At 40.3% G+C, this 12,398-nt stretch overlaps 1 long non-coding RNA gene across 1 annotated transcript; it reads left to right on the top strand.

Annotated features, from left to right (window-relative positions):
- Positions 1-1,583: 1,583 nt before the first annotated feature.
- On the top strand, positions 1,584-3,031 carry LOC148359332 (uncharacterized). The gene is made up of 2 exons (XR_015851332.1): positions 1,584-1,812; positions 2,565-3,031. It is a non-coding gene; the product is annotated as an uncharacterized LOC148359332 (long non-coding RNA).
- Positions 3,032-12,398: the final 9,367 nt, after the last annotated feature.

Here is a 12,398-nt window from a genome sequence, read left to right as displayed (position 1 = left end):
TCCAAAAACCTGCATATCAGGTTAATTGGTCGGGTCGAATTGTCCCTAGGTGTGACAACCAGTTCAGGGTGTCCCCTGCCCACTATCTGAAGATAGCTCGGATGGGCTTCAGCACTCCCGCGACCCTACTAAGGATAAGCGTTGCAGAGAATGGATGGATGGTTTGCACACTCTCAGTAAGATGGAGCACAACAAGTGCTGTTTATTCCAATTTTATCATTTTCATGCTGAAAACCTGCAAAACTTAATCACCATGTGGGTGCCATGAATTAGCATGCATGTACAGCCACGATCCGTTATCCTTGTTGCCTATGGATGCAAGCAAAAATTTTTCATTGTGCCTGCTGCATTTTACTGTTCTGGCTAGCCTAAAATGATCAACCAGCGTTTGGCTGTGATCCTCTATCCCGGTCGCCAATTGTTGCAAGTTGGGTACGCACAGAACATTTTGGCCTAGGCCTGGCAGCTGAATTTTACCGTTCTGTTTTTTGAAAATGACCAATATTGGTGTGGCCGCAATCTATTTTACGGTTTTGTCAGCAAATTATGACTAACACTTGTGCGGCTCTCATACATTATTCCTAGTTGCCTATTAATGCGAATTGGGGCCAGCACAGCACAATTCTTTTGCTAGGCTTATTGGTTAGATGTTACCGTCCTGTCCTCTGAAAATAAAAGACACAAGTTAGGCCGCGATCTATTATCCCCTTTGTGAAGCAGAGCACATTTTAATTGGGCTGGGCTGTTAAATCCTGCCTTTCTGGCCCGCCTAATTATTCAATATCTATTATATCTACATATCAAACACTGCCTGTAGCTTAAAACGTCTACATTTATCTTATTGATATGATGACTTTGCCTCCTACAGATATGATTCAAGATTATATGTTTTTTCCAATCTGTTTTCTGAAGCCCATTAATTTGAATGTAAATCATGTATAATTTATATTGAATGTATTCACTAAGACACCAAGCAGAAGCCTTACATGGGTCGATGATTGAAGCTACAGCAGATGATTAATACTGAAAAACACATACTATAGAATAATGCTTCATAAATGTTTCAAAAATTCAGTATGTCTATTTGTACTTTAACATTTGGCAATAAAAATAAAGCTAAGCTCCAAGACATGGTGACAAGAGAAACCACCCATATGTGAGCCAATGTGAGCCTACGATTTTCGTCCGACCTAAAGTGGAAGTAATGCTCAACTTGGACACCGTTGTGTTATATGTGATTTTAAAACGATGGTAAATAGGCTTCCACTGAACCGGCGTGTTTTTCCAGACTACACTGAAGCACGTAAATGAACCTTTTGCATTTGATACAGCTCATCATTATCAGTTCATCTTGTGTAGCCTAACAGGTCTCATGATGGCACTTGTCTTATTTCCAGCCTGAAAAGGGTCCTTGATGCTTCAGAGGTCACATAATGCTTCCGTAAGCACGAAGCATATCAATTGTCAAGTGTTTTTTGTTGAGTCGTCACGATGAGGGCCCACCAACAGGGATATCAAGTGCAAATAGGAATTCATAGGATCAGTGGTTGTCTACAGCATATTGAAGAGAACTGAGTCCCATTCTTCGCACTTTCACTCGCTATGTGCCCTAGTCACTCGGTTTGCGCGTTCACGTGAAAATGGGGTGTGTCCCGATACTCTCAAGACCGAGGCAGAAGTGCCCTCAAACCATGTCGTAGCCACTTCAAGACCGAGGGGGCTCTCGACCTCCCTTGGCAGCGAAGTGACTACCCAGAAGGCTTTGCGAATTCTCAATATCAACAAACATGCCCGGAAAGGAACCGCACAAATGTAAGTAGTTTTCCACAACCACGCATGTATTTGCAACAAAATGTATTGAGATATCTTAGTTGGACGTAAATGCAATAGAAAATCGTATTTTCGCGTTAAAACATGAACATTGCAAAATCGCTACTTTACGAAGTGCACAAATCTACCAAGGGAGCTGCCAAAAAATAATCTTCACGCTACAAACTCTAAAGTAGGATAACTGCAGAAAATCACGGTTCAGCCCATCCCTGTTTGTATCTTAAACGAGTCGTGCTTTTACATGTACATGGCCAGTCGCTAAAGGAGCATAGTCAGAATAACGTTCTGGACATACGCGCTTGTTTACTGCACACAATTTCGGGTGTCGTGTTTTATTTACAATATGATTATTTCATGTGAGATCAGAATGCATTAGTTTTCATCATGCATTATGAGTAATGTCTCCGAATTTCACGTGGAAATACAGTTGAAACAAATTACTATCACACAGTCCACTGCCTTCTCTGTAAACACATATTAAGTAAACTAATTACCTTTTCAAAATGTTGTCCAAATGTGGAGACAATTCTAAAGCATATGTGATGCTGGCCAATAGAAGGCTCTTACAGCCATAAGAATAACATGTCAATTTTGTGTATCTATTCACTATCAAATAATTATCCAGAACACATCCTATAATTTCTCACATCAACTTGTTGAGCATCCTATACACAGTTGTTTTTGTGCAATACACAAGCATTAAGTAATTCTTGTTTTTTCCACCCAACCTAAAGGCCAATGTAGAACGTCCCGTGGAAGAGCTGGCCACCATCACAGCTACCACGCCATCCACACCGACGGGCACGTCGTTGGCATCTTCTAATCCGGCGCCAAACCCCAAATCACCCAGAAAAAAAAGGAAGCACGATACACTCCTTGACTTTTTGAAAGCGGAGTCTGCCGGAGTGAGGAAAAGGCTCGAGGAAACTGTGGCCAAAACTGAGCGGTTCCCGTCCTTTTTGGGAAGCTCGTGGACAAATTTCCAGAACAGTGACATCCCTGCAATGTTTCCCTTTGTTTTATAAAAGGAAAATATTTTATTTTATTAAGAACTCAATGAAGTTCCAGTTTGTGTTTTCCAGCTTTATGGAAGTATTGGTATATTTTTGTTACAATTTGTGACATATTATTTATTTACTATTATGTATTTCGGCCCAATGTGATTTTGTTTTTCTGAAAGTAAACTATTATTTAAACTGGAGTGATTTGTAGTTGTTTTCTGTCCAACAGTCACATAGTTCACACACAGTATCTCACATCATTATGAAATAAACCACCAAGGTGTTACTCAAAATAAAGATGTTTATTGAATAGTAATGCAGAAAAGCACGGAATGCAAATGTGGGTCTGACTTCCAAAGCCTAAAACATGGCTTTTGGGCAATTTATTCCATATTAACTGTGGACAATTCTGTGTATCGTGGACCTGGGAACCCTGAAGACCCGTGACACCACACGGTAGGACAGACCGTGGGCCAGCCAGTATAGGCCCTCCAGCCATGGCCCTGTTCCCTCTTTAGCAGCTCCTGCAGGGCCCACATGACCTTCTTGCTCAACCTTAAGTCCTGAATGAGTTTTGACTTCACATCGAACCATAAGCACAGGATGGGAACATTCCTGTCCAACCTGTCCACGCTTATGGGACAGCCACTCTGGAACACAATAGATAACAGACAATTTAGACATAAATGTGGGCATAGATGATGTAAGCATCATGAAAACATGTTGAAATGAGCTTTTTTATATCCAATGACAACTCTTTTGAATTAAATTCCTTATGAACCAAGGTTTTTGGGTCGTACAGGGAAGTTTGGTGACGATATTATGTCAGCTTAAGGGTCAGGTGGACTGTTCTTGTGTTTGTTTACTTTTCATCATGTCACACACTAAAGACCCCTACTATATGTCATAAAATGGCATTAAGATACTAATAAGTAGATTGCCATTTATGTCTACACAAACATAAGGTATTATGTGAACGTGCATTGTATGTTAACTTTTACTGTATTTGACCGAACGGGTCATTTTTTTAATGAGTGTACGTACCTTGTAAAGATGAATCAGCACTACATAGCGCCGAAGCTGTCTTCAGTATAGCACATTTCTCCTCCGTTTATTGGAGACACGGAAAGATGATGAGCTTTCAGGCAATCGGTAATAACACAGCAGTAGCGGGCATTTTTAACATTGCACGAACTCTCCAACTGACACACTACAAGTTGAGACTCGAGTTGTTTACATGTGACGTAGACCAATACGTCACTGAGGTCTACAGCCAATTAATATTACCGCCATCTCCTGGACAGGGGTGGAACCTTGCAAGTCTTGTCCAAACCTTTTCCGCTTTGCACTTCACTCGCGGAGGGCACTCCTCTTCGAGGGACCTCACTGGAGGGTCCTCAGGGCCGAGTGAGAGAAATGGGATTGGGCCAAACACTGCCTATATTCCAGTTAGCTTGTCTTTTAGCTACATCAAAAGACTGACTTAAAAAGCGTAACCAGCCTAAAGTACTATTAAAATGTGAATAGAAAATATTAACAGTGGCTCCTTGATTTACAATTTTATTTGTGATATATTGTAATTGTTAAAATAGTTCTGTGCTATTGTTTTCGTTTTGGCGGATGGAAGATGAGCAAAAACCTCTTATGAGTTAGGCTTAATTAACTACGATGTGCTCCCCTATTTTTAGGGTGGGGGCAGGAGTGTTAATGTTTTGTCAGAAACAAATTTGAAAGGATAGAAAAACAATTAATTGTGAGAGTGATGCCAGTTCTCCAGGGTTAATAATAAATACTTTATTTTATGATTTTATACTTTTGATGTTGTACATATTTTTTTCTGGCCTGCCAAACGAAAATGTTGAAAATATAATAATAATATAATATGTATATCAGTACTACTTATGAAAATGTATTTATTTGATGCCACTCTTGCCTCCAGTGTCTCCAACATTGAAATAACAAGCTGCATTTTTCATTGTTGTTTTTCTCATGAATTTATTCTATTTATTAAGATATTTATCAAATGTTATGACAAAAAAAACTTGCTATATTACATGTTGTACAAAATTACTTTTGGGGGACAAATAAAGCTAAAAAAAGAACAAAAAATAAAACAAACAAAAAAGAAACAATAACAAAGGGGAAAAAAGTAAAAGGCTTGTAGAGCAAATAAGCCCAGCACAAAGTTGACTTTCGAGTAACTCAGACCTATGGAATGGATGGAATGACTGCGTCCCCTTTTGGACAATTCCTGAATGGACCAATTCACAAACTACCATAATGAAATCTGATAACATGAAGTTTTGAATGTAATTAAAACATCCAAGGCTATGTATTGATAAAGTAATGTTCCCACTGTACGTAACTGTGGTTGATTGGAGGGACATTTTGAAAGCACCGAACTTTATGCGAATTTCTCACTTTTTTGGCTTTCTAACAAGTTTAGCAACTACAAAGACCTTTTCCCGATACTGTGAGTATCAGATATCTAAGACCAAGCCCATAGAGGCATGATCTGGTCAAGCGGTATAAAAACAGGAGCTGATCGATAGCTCGCTCTCCTTTCTACTACCTTGCATGCCAGCCACGTGGCGCAGCCGTGCGGGCCTGCACTGCGGCCTTAAGTTCAGCACGAGGGCCACACATTGCGACCATTTGGAGAACGAGACTAAATCTCAAGTGAGTGGACGGCTCCACATTCAAAACCATGTTTGTCCTGATTATAACAGTTTAATATATTTTTAATTTTGTATTACAATGATGGCAGATAGGTTTGTGCCCTACCTGCCTTCCCTGACTGCATGTCGCCACTATAGGTTATTGTAAAAGCGCTTCAAATCGAGCACTCACTAAAAACAAAATATTGGTCTAACACCTCAGCTGCATTCGGCATAGCAAGTGGGATATCTTTGAAATTAATTACGGCTTTGATAAGCGGGACTCCTGAGCTCCGAGGACATGTCCTTGGAGCTTCTCCTTGTTTTGCTGATATGCGACCTCAACAAGAGGGTGTAAAATTCATAGGATGCGCGAGTGCAAATGGCTCAGAGATTTCCTTTGAAGTGGTGAGAATCAACGCCTCCCGGTCACAGCTGCAGCTAAATGTGCATGCATGTAAAGAAGGATGGCTCCATCGGATGGATACTGAAGGCATGCTGAATGCTACGATTGCACAACAGCGGCAACATGCTAACTGGTGACGCTTTGATGTTCTCACAATCGATTCGCGATTAATGGATCCCTTAACCGCCAGGGCCATGGGGGCAGTATTTCCTGTAGTGTGTCAGGGGCAAATATAGCCTCGCGGCACCCATTCCTCTCTAGGCTGACTTTCGGGGGGAGGAGTTTGCTCCGCCACATGAAACAGCACTGGTTTCAATGGTTACCAGTCACAGGAGAAGCATCCTGATCTGACCCAGATACTGCTCTTTCATGATCTGATCACTGTTGTTTTTCAGTGTAAAGCGACATTCCGCTCTTTAGAGATAAGAAGGAGCTTAGCATTGACGAGGAGTGGCATGTGAAAATACCGATGCTGTATCATAAACGATTTTGTTCAAAAATTTTGAATATGACCTTGTACAATTTGCCACCAATAAAATGTGGCTCTCAGATTTTTATTGAAAACAAACTTTCTTTTATTATCTATCTAACTATCTACTCATTGAAATACATACAAAATGCGAAAGGTCCTTGGTCCGACACCGGGTGGAAACCGGGTAATGGCCTAGAGAGGAATGGGTGCCACAAGGCTGTACTTTCCCAAGACACACAACAGGGAATGGTGCCTCTACAAATCCAGTGGTTAAATGATCTAAACCACACCAAGCCAAGCCAATACAAAAAGTCCTTTGCTGAACAAAGCCCTTGTGCCAATCAAAAGACGTAACAATCCTTGACTTCATATAATTTTCTCTTGTAAAATCAAGTTTCAGATTTACTTCTCAAGTACAAAAGGAGGCCTATCCATGGTTTTCCATCACTGTGTTGCTGAGGGCGATGATGAGATAAGGGATTTTGATTTTGGCAAAAGACAAAGTGATCACATTAGCATCCTGACAACAGGTCATGTGCAGCTATCCAGAATTTTTTTTTTTGCTCAGCCTTTTTTAAAATGAACGATTACATATCTATGTTTTTATCATTTATAGTGAGCAAAATGTAATGCATCAATATTATCTAAAAAATAAAACAAATGTAATTATCTATTTTTATTAAATTAATCCTGGCCATGAAGATGTGATGCTATAGGAAACTTCTAGACATCAGCAGCATAGCCCATGTGACATGCAAAACAGTGCGCAACACCATCAGAAGGCACAACGGTACCTACAAAGAACTGTTGTCAACTGTACGCAGACAAAAACTCCACAAGACTGACAAATATCATTCTCCAGGGCATACTCCAAGGGGGCAAGAGGAGAGGAAGGCAGAGAAAGAACTGGGCCAACATTAAGTCTAGAGTAGTGTCCTCATTAAGGAATCCGTGAACCATTTGTTAATATTGTGGCTTTATTTTTATCCCATCCTCTGTGATTTGTTGGTTTCCAAATAATTTTGCCTATTAGAGTTTTTTGTGCCGACATTTTATATAAAGTTTAACTCAAACGGATTTGCTTTAGCTGACCACTAGTTGTTGTCGTATTGTGTAGTGTGACTGAAAACCAGTGCTACAAAGCACAAGGACGATTACTAACTACAGACTTTCAATCCTACCCAACCGCATTATTTTTCTTTTACATATTTTGCCCAGCCTTTCATGAGGTTTTTGGTTTTTGTGGGTAACTGTTGCAGCAACATGGCAAATCATCATGTCAGCTCCTTCTAGGCGAGGCTCATGTTACGTAAATAAATGCACATGAAAGTATTTTCCCTATTTTCTAAACTAATATTGTTTTTCTTTTTGATGATTGGAGCGCTAAATATTAAACACTGTCTCTTTAAAGTTAATGGGTGTGTGATTTTGAGCTTTTAATGAGCCTTAGATTCGATCCGTCAGCTTTTATAATTTCTAGTTATTACTAAAGATGTCTTGACCGCAGTAAAGAGGAAAGACTGCTCACATGTGCCGATTCAAAAGAGTAAATGAATAAAAAAGTAAATATAAATACAAAAAAAAAACAGTCATCTATCACACTCCTACATCTACTATTCACCCCTGCTGGTTCCCTGGCTACTTAAAGCAGCTTAGGGTCGTCAATACATTGGAATGGTCAAAGTCTTGTGAAGATTTATACTGAAGAGCACGCATACACACACCCACACACCACATACACACACATGCTCATAAGAAAGAAGGAGAACGAAAGGAAAAGGAGCAATGATGCTGTGACGAATGGTCTCAAATCCGATATATTACACTGAGCTCCCTGGAATAAACAAAATATACATAGATAAAGTCAAATAAACCTTTCAAAAAACCTTCTTTAATTGAGCACATATGACTGACAGAACAATGAAACAGTGACAGGATTCTAAATGGAGAACCTTCTTCATTTCTTATCCGACAGTGTGGAAACCTGGGGTTCTTTTGACCATGTGACTGTGACTATGTATTGACAGTCACATAATCATTTCCTTTGCCTTTCATTTGCACTTAATTGATAGACTGAACCTTGGAGGTCGCTACCATCTTTACCTGCCAGACGTAAAATAACACTTATACAGTACTGTGAGGACAGTGTTCTATTTAGAGCCTTTCTTTCTTCGCCTGTGCTTGACAAAAGTTGAGGGGTGGTAGAAAGGAACATCTTCGCTGCCTCGGACTGAGAAACATTACCGGTTTCCAGTGAACTGCAATGAAAACCAACATACCATAAAGCACTTTTTCTGTTTCCTCAGCTGGTGTGAATGGGAAGATAGGGGAGTGGTTGAATTCCAGCATCTAATTCCATCTGCTTAAATAAGAAAAATCGTTACTATTTTTCAATTTTTTTTCTATTGCAAGTAAATCACTCTAAACATTGTCACACTTAATATCAAAATCTGAGAATTAAGCATAGCTTAGCATTTTAGGGTCCAAACGACAACTAATATATGGTAGTGTTAACACTACTTGCTATTTTAATAGTTATCCACTGCTTAGAAGAAGCTGAGCCCATGGACAATTTCGAATGTACTTGTAGATACGTCTGGTGAGGCAAATCATAGTGAAAAAATTGAAGATCACACGCAAAGTTCTAGTTAAGTACTGGAATGGAAGGCCAAGAAAAATCTCAGATAGGCATTAGCACCGATGATGGTGAGAACAGTTCACTCAACCTTTTACTCTGCTCCAAAGACCGTGCATCATTTAACTATTCAGCGCACTTTGCTCAAAGACACACTTGTTTTGACTCCAGAGATTTAACGGGTTTTGTATTTTGTTTTGTTTTTTTAAGAGAGTATACTCGTGCCTAGGATACATGTGGAACTTTGAGAGGTACAGCAACACTGCATGTCTGGGGCGCCAAACGCTAATTGCCTTAGCTTTATACCACACAAAAAAGAAACCCGGTGAGCAGGGTGCCGTGCACGGTCCTTGCCGGTGACTAATTAGCCTCCTCGGTTAACGGGATCAGAAGGTGTCTCGGGAGAGAACGGACCACCAGAGGACATCAGTCACAGCCAGGAATGGTTCCTCTGACCGCCCGCGGTAGCGTTTGCCACCAGCCTTGCGCTTAATTTGTGGCCAAATGTGCACCACTCATTAGCTTGCTTCACGTTAGGACTAATTAGCTTGCGGGAGGTCGGCTCACCTCGGAGGTGAAAAAGAATGTGTGGTGCGCCCACTCACAAGCTTGGATGAAAACGCCGGTGGGAGTACAAGTAAAACGTCGTTAGGGAACATATTTACAGTTGCACCTTGACTTTTTAACGGTGGTACCAAAAACAATGCTGCGTTAGGTAGAATGCCAGAGGTAAAACTATCGCATTGATTAGTACTGTGGTACCTTTTTGTATGAATACCTCTAAACATGAGAGTTTCGATATACAAATTTTGTTTGGAGGAAAAATCTTGCTACACATAGGACGGAAAATCCAGGTCACGAACATTGTCTGAGGCAACCGCTAGAAACCTCTCACTGCTCGTGACTGCTCACCGCCTGCATCCGTTCTGCTAGTTTGCGGATGCAAACTACTACATGCAGACACACAAAAATTGTTTTGCAAAATTCTTTTGTTACTACGTTCATTAAAAGTTACATTCATTTCAATTGTTAGTGTACAGTAAGAAGTGCTCACATTGTCATATTTGGAAGGTGATTGACCCATGTGGGGGAAACAGGAACTGGAGGCAGGGATGCTCAAAAATAGGACAACATTTATCCACAAAACTAGGACCAAAGTATCAAACAAACACATGGGGACAGAATGACAAAAAAAATGTCCAAAAGAGAAAACAGAAACAAAAAACAAAACTGGAACTGGAAAAATGCAAGGACTAAAGTTGCAAAGAAACAAACAAAACAAAATATATATATATATAAATATATATATATATATATATATATATATATATATATATATATATATATATATATATATATATATATATATATATATATATATATATATATATAACATGGTAGCAGACGGCAGGATGAAAGTGGCATTGGAATGACAATGACCAGACAGAGAGCTGGTGGGATACAAGTTATAAGATGGCGGCGCATACAATGGATGCTGCGGCTCTATGCTCTCCAGCAAATCTTCTATTTACTACCGTTCTCTTGTCTTTTTTGTTTTTGTTTTTGGACACATGCGTGGCCAATAAAAATTACAGTCGGGACGAACTTATTCGATTGGGTGGGCGTCTAAATTTCGACTTTCCGGGCACTTTTTACACCACCTATGATATCCCGAACGAGCTACAAAGAAATCCAACGTCTCTCTGGACAACAACTCCTTCGAAACGACAACACAGGCGCCGTAGAGACAGAAAACAGAAGCGTGGTTGCCGTGCGGGTAAATGTGTGAAGGGTGCGAAGTCGAAGGAGCAAGAAGGACGCGAAGATGTAACTAATTCAACCATTTATTCCTCGCTGGGCAACCGACGCTTTAAACTCAACGCTGACGAACGGCGACATCTTGTGACGATCTCTACAAAGACTTCAGCTAAGTCAAATGATTCAGCAAAGCTAAAATTTGGTCTTTTAAATATTAGATCGCTTGCTCCTACAGCTTTACTTGTTGATAACATTATTCGTGATTATAAACTTAACTGTATCAGTCTTTGTGAAACTTGGTTACGTTTTTACCGCTAAATTATGCTTCTCCCCCAGACTACGTGAGTAGCCATGTAGCACGCACGTTGAAGAAGGGTGGCGGTGTTGCGCTCATTTCTGAAAAAACGCTCAAATTTACTCCTCGTACCTCTAATAATTACAAGGCATTTGAGGCTCTTGTGATGCGGTCCTCTCTATTGTCAATTTATGTAATAACTATCCATCGCGCACCTGGGCGATACACAACTTTCTTAGACGAATTTGCTGAACTTTTGTCTGAACTAGTAACCTATGCAGACAAAATTATAATTATGGGGGACTCTAACATTCATATGAACTCCCCACTCAGTTCACTCACTGTTGCGTTTCGGTCTCTAATTGATGCATTTGGTTTTAATCAACTGATTGATTTGCCAACCCATAAAGATGGAAACACGCTAGACTTGATTCTGACTCGAGGAGTTTTAACCTCAAACATTATGGTGTTACCGTGTACTACCGTTATCTCGGATCATTATTTAGTTACATTTGAGGTGCTAGCTAAATATAGTGCTAAAAAAGCTGAAGGATTTAGAGGACACAATATAAGCACTGGCACAGTTTCTGAGCTCTTTGAACTCCTTCCTGGAGCAGTTGCGTCCTTTCCTTCATACAATGGCTCTATTGACTCACTCATGAATGAGTTTAATACTACCCTGGCTAGTGTCCTGGATTCAATAGCGCCCATAAGGCTTAAATCACGACCTAAAAGAGGCACGCCTTGGTTTACTGATGAAACTAGAACCCTTAAACAAGAATGCAGGAAATTGGAAAGAAAATGGCGCGCTACCAAGCTTGGGGTTTTCCATCAAACCTGGTGCGACAGCTTGTTAAAGTATAAAGCGGCCCTTGCCTCTGCAAAATCGGCCTACCTTTCGAAGGTGATTGCGTCACAAAAGATCAATCCCAAAGTCCTTTTTGACACTGTAGCATCGCTTACAAGGCAACAGACTATCCCAGATAGTTCGACCCACTCTGCTCATGACTTAATGGTCTTCTTTACTAAGAAGATTCAATGCATACAGGAAGAAATTGCTAAAGACATTATTAATACAACACATATTAAAAGGCTGAAATCTACAGATGCACGACAGGGTGGCTGTCCAGGGAATTTGCCCAGTTTTATTGAACTGTCACTTGATGATCTCAAACAGGTGGTGAATGCGGCCAAACCGACAACTTGCCAGTTCGACCCGCTCAGGTTCACTTATTAAAGGTCTTTTTGGCGTCCTTGGACCTTCAGTTCTAAATTTTATAAACATATCACTCTCCTCAGGTGTAGTTCCAGCAGCTTTTAAGTCCGCCGTTATTAAACCCACAC

The sequence above is a fragment of the Urocampus carinirostris genome, chromosome 9, assembly GCF_059441175.1.
Source record: "Urocampus carinirostris isolate Australia breed hairy pipefish chromosome 9, RoL_Ucar_1.0, whole genome shotgun sequence".
NCBI lineage: Eukaryota > Metazoa > Chordata > Actinopteri > Syngnathiformes > Syngnathidae > Urocampus > Urocampus carinirostris.
The sequence above is the reverse complement of the archived record's forward strand: the minus strand, read 5'-3'. Positions and strand labels throughout refer to the sequence as shown.